Here is a 5,604-nt window from a genome sequence, read left to right on the forward strand (position 1 = left end):
TAATTCATGACGAATTCTAAGTTACTTGGCAACTCTGATACTGTAACTATTAACGCTCATTTAAATGGAAGACACCAATTAAATATGGACTCGGGAGAGTTCCCAGTGGACATGAACGAAATGGGACGCAAGCACACAGTCTCAAAACGAATTATCCAACTTCATAGTACGCCAACATCTTCAGATAAGATAGTTTTATTTCTTGGTGAGCTTGGTATTTAGCAACTAGGTGATTTACATGTAAATTAATTTCTACCATGCCTTTTGCACCAATGTACAAAGTAACCGCCATTGTGGTGACGGGAAAAACATCTTCGGTAGCGAGGTAAGAGTGATTAGGGGATGCGATCAACAGCTGATGTCCTTTGCGCCAATAAGGATAGGTGGGGAATTTGGAAGATCTTCAGTAAATGAGGGAAGTTTGGAGAAAAATAAATCCTTTTTCGACATTACTCCACTCTAATGATGAAATATACCAAATTTTCACACAATTTGAAGTCCCATCCAACGGACGGTGTCCTCTACTAGACGTGATCTCCTCGTGGCACCCAAATAGTGATTGGGATGCGAAAAATAACTTAAGGTGGTTTGTATGACCATAATTAAAAAGAGTCTTCTCTTTATAAAACACTGCATTCCAATGCTCTTCACATATTAGTTTCAGTTGTACTTCGGAAAACTTTACTATTCAGGATGTGATTAAAATGGAAGACTTAAAAAGGAGACCTAGGGATAACTGAAGTCACTACGATCTCACAACGATAGATATTGCATTGAACATGAATATTTGTTGGGAAAATACATATTTTAATACACGAAAGTCTCCCAGCTGGGTATTGCAAATTCAGAATGGCTGCACACTTTTTACCAAAAAATAATCCGAATGAGATTGACATCCATGCAATTAAATTATAAGAAAAAGTTGCCAAGGCGGCATTCTATGAAATCGTAGTTGAGCCCGTTCCTAATGCTCCGCAATATGTACCTGCATTTTTTATTATCTTTTATATTTTTATGTTGAATATAAAAATTCTTCTAGATTAATTATAGTTTAAGTATATTTAAGCATTTCTAGTTTAAATAGTGGTCGTCATAACACATACCCAGACAGGACGCAACTCCTGCTTCAGATACAGCACGAGTGATACTGATTAAAAATAAACATAGAAATTTAAACTATGGCAAAAATATTGCATTAACTCATCTTTTTTTTGAGCTCACTTACTGTCAAGAAAAATCATATTGATTTGGAAACAAATAACACCCACGTTCGAGAAAAAAGTTCTTTTGGCTGATTGTTCCTGTAGCGAAACGTAATAATGATAGCATTTTATGTGGCATCATGGGGATTGAAAAGCTTGCAGAAATAAAATCGGAAACAAAAAAATTACTATAAAAATCTACGGGACACCACAAAGGAATCGTTTTGAACAAAATCGGAAGGGTAAAGTGCTAGCGAGTGAAGTGTGGCAAACATTGGAAACGACCGACAATTCAACGAAAGCGAAACCAATAGGATTACGCACTCCCCCAAATTTAATTTAATTTTTCGAAAACGATCTCATAAGCTTCACATAAACAGTTAAAAATAATTTAAGTTGGTTTGAATTAACATAACTCAGATATCTCTTTACTCCGTGTATGTACCCATACCACTCGAATGAAATTTCAAGTTTAGAAACTTTATTTCAATGATTGGTGGAACAGCCGTTTAAAGGATTGCAGATTATAAATACGTAATACTGTCCAGCATAAAAAATAAATAATATTATTGGAAATTTCAAATCATCCACCTGTATGAAATGATTTTGATTGCCATATATATAGTGGGTTTCAACATATTTGAGAGGTAACTTTGGCAACGAATGAATGAAGGCAAATAGTGTCAATAATTATGCGATACTAAAAATCTATGAAAAATCCAATTTCCAGGTTAAGCCAGTAATTTACGATTTTGCTGAACCGCCGCATGCCAGTGGTATTAAATATCCATTTCCTGCGTGGGTATTTTCAAAAGGCCATAAGATTTGCAAATAAATGCATTATTCTATTCAAACCGTTATAAATTTTAATAAATGTTTCTATACAAACTATCCTGTAGAGATAATAGCGAAGTGACTTGTTATCGATAACAGGTACCGCTTTTTCTAAATCGAAGTCGTCACCTTCGTAACCAAAATATTGCCTTAGGAATTACACTTTTACATCTTTCAGTATTTGAAAAACCTTGGACAACTGTTGTAGAACGAGGTATGATGGGATGTATACATGTATTATTGATTTATAAAAATTATCCATGCTACCCTCATGCTGCTTCTATCCATCGGACAAACCTCTAAACTTTACGTATGTCCACGATTATTCTTCAAAGAGGAAGAAAAAACAAAGTTTCTTAATAATGTGACTGTAAATAAAACAAATATAGTGTTTGACGAAGGGACGATTGAACGATTCTGGACTCTATATTTTGTTTACAGTATAAATGTACTGAATGATTTTGAAAACCCAATTTCCAGACAAAGCGACTGATTTACGCTTTCTTGGATTCATTGGAAGAGGCACTCGATACGTCTCCTACATGGTAGTCTTCAGTTGAAACAATTAATTTTTATGAATATCTTTGATAAATATTCCCGCCTAATATCTTATTAAAATTATAAGAATCTTCCTTCCTAGCCTCAATTCAGTTTCAAATTTATTGCCATATCCATTTTAAGTAATAATGAATAAAAGAGTATATTTTGTAACTTAGGAGAAAAAAACACAATTTTATCTTTGCTTTTCTACAGAATAACATTGGGTGGAATGGACTGTTTTCGACGATCGAGTGAGGGACCTGGCAAGCGATATTGCACACAAGAAGTTCCAGACGGTTAAGAAGAAGCTGCTCAACCTTTTATATTTATTCTGTAGAAAAGCAAAGATAAAATTGTGTTTTTTTCTCCTAAGTTAATAATGGAATTCTACAAAGTTAAGGCCTCAACCATTGAGTGCATATATTTTGTAAATTATATATTTCATATGAATGAATATGCTGATTAATACGTTTTATTTGACTCTGTGGGATAAGGCTGTCAGTAAACTTGACTACTTTTCGAATTTTACTGATGAATTAATACTCACATGTTTTCGAAATTTTCACCTCAAAAATGTAAAAAGTCGATGGTTTTTTATGCATTTGAAATGAAGTAATTGGTACTGAGCAATACTGAGTAATGCAGGATAAGTACAGAATACCTGAAAATGTGGTATTTTACGGAGTTAATTCAATAGCAACATGACTATGGTAAAGAGCGTGAGGTTGCACATTTAAAAATCCGGCGATGCCCTACGCGAATGATAATTTCCATCACGTAGCGCGAAATGTCGCAGTCATTTTCACCACTCCTGTCCTGACCTAATTTCCCAACTTGGATGTAACAATGAAAGTATATCACTTTTGCAAGCAGATGTAATGTTAATACGGTCGGAGGAGAGAAAGGTCTCAGTGGTAAGAAAGACAGTAGGCTATGTAAAACAGACGCAACAAGAAGGGAGACTAACTAAGCACTCCTCTCGCTGCTTTTCAATTATTTCCTTACTGAGACCTGAGATATTAATTTCCTATTATTAGATTAGACTCCGTCTTTAAAATATTGGAGTGCTGTTGTAATATTTAAGTCCCCTTCTAAAGTCAGCCAGTACTCATAGACAATGTGGATTTCAGCAATCAGAGGAAAATATTCGCTCAAGAAAGGCAATCAACTTCCACCCTCTTGAAGAGGTCTGTCAAGTTTTGAAGTTCTGGGGAATCATATTATCTGTAATTACATTGCAATGGTTGAATAAACTGCATCGAATCATTAGAGTTAAGGTTTTATTATAGAGATAAAGTCATCCGAATCTAAACCTTGAGCATGGTGGGTCCTGCTCGTGGGTTGTAAGTTACCAACTCATGGCTTTCATCCCTGCACGACTGAGGGTAACATCTTAGTCAGCGAATGTTAAAATTAAATATTTGAAAAAACTGTCCCATAACAGACGCAGGCAATCTGAATGGCTCAGAAAGTTAAGAAATTTTAGGTGAGGAGGATGGTTTTATGAGAGATTCTGGGATAAAACACGTTAGCGTAAGACTCAGCGCCCTTAGGGAAAAATACAAGGTACGCTTATTCTTCTGCTGACAACGATGTTGCCTTTAGACCTGTAAACGTACGATAAGTTCTTATTCCTCCTCCGCTTCTGATTTATTCACTCTCCATTCCATGCAGTATGAGTGTGCACTCATATATAAAATATTATTTCGAAAACAATTAATACATTAAACACATATACACATTCATTTTATACCTTATACGTAATTCATATATAGTACATCATACATAAAAGTATACATTATAAACTTACTTACATAAATACACATAAATACGCACTGGGAAAAACGCTGTCGATTGGTGATATGCAGTATATAAGATGAGTGCACAAATACTTAAACAGAGTAAACACATAAAAAAGACAGAAATTTAAACGTTACGACCATAGCTCAATCAAAGAAGAACTTTAAAAGACGTTAGCAAGCATCGATATCAGCGTTATATGTACGACTGAAGCGAATGAATCAAAATATAAGAAGAATAAGAAGATAGATTATAGCTAATTGTGGAAATTACAACTTTATGTATCTTAATCTAACTTATCAGGGCCTACTTGACGTTTAAAGAATGCGGAGTAAGCATTTGAATGCAAAAAATACTTCGCCCCCGGGTGGGCTCGAACCACCAACCTTTCGGTTAACAGCCGAACGCGCTAGCCGATTGCGCCACGACAAAATAGTTTAACATGTTTGACAGTTGAAGGCCTTCCTTCGACATCTCTCGCTAGTTTTAACGAAGACATAAGCAGGGCTGCATAACCATTTTCCCTGAATTAGAGGGATCCCCTCGCCATCCCTCCGGGCAACTGTTTCGGATCTGTTAAGGTATTATAGTGCACGTCAGCTCGCTAATGGGGAATGTCCATTTAATTGGCCAAAACTTTCATGGTGAAGCTCGTCATTTAGGATGTAAAATATGAATATTATAATCTGGTAAACGAATGTAAAATCGTTGGATAGCCTATGTATTAATATTTTCAGTTATTTGATCTACTTCTAAAACGAACCAGTACGTGTATCTCATACAGGTGCCCATTAAGGTGTCCATGCAATTCTATTGAACTGTAAAATAACGCTTCCATTTCAATGTTTGAAAATGCATACAGAAATCCTGAATCCGTCAGTGGACTAAAAGAAAGCAAAGAATTGGAGAAAGGCTTGCAGAATCTTCGAATGCATAAAATCACATTCAAAAGCGGAGCCTCTGCCTGCATTGGTGGTTCAGAGTGCTCAAAATTTTAAGTCCGTCCGTTTTTGTATCAGAGGAATTCGTAAAAAAGTTTAGTTTCGTTATTATATATTTTCCTCCTTTATATCCACATGCACGCCGTACTTTGCAAGCTGCTTAGGAGGCGTTTGGCGAGGGGTGCTAGGTCACCGACATTCAGTGAATTGATAAGTGATTAAGATTATCGGTAGGAAACTAAGATTATCGGCTGCAGATTTGTCTTCGTTAATTTTGCTTTTTATTG

General features: G+C 35.6%; 1 non-coding gene across 1 annotated transcript; it reads right to left on the bottom strand.

The window, feature by feature from the left end:
* Positions 1 to 4,734: 4,734 nt before the first annotated feature.
* TRNAN-GUU (transfer RNA asparagine (anticodon GUU)) lies at positions 4,735 to 4,805 on the bottom strand. Its single transcript has one exon. It is a non-coding gene; the product is annotated as a tRNA-Asn (tRNA).
* Between the last annotated feature and the right edge of the window lie 799 nt (positions 4,806 to 5,604).

Source organism: Hetaerina americana, unplaced genomic scaffold, assembly GCF_022747635.1.
Source record: "Hetaerina americana unplaced genomic scaffold, ioHetAmer1.1.p SCAF_9, whole genome shotgun sequence".
NCBI classification, from domain to species: Eukaryota; Metazoa; Arthropoda; class Insecta; order Odonata; family Calopterygidae; genus Hetaerina; species Hetaerina americana.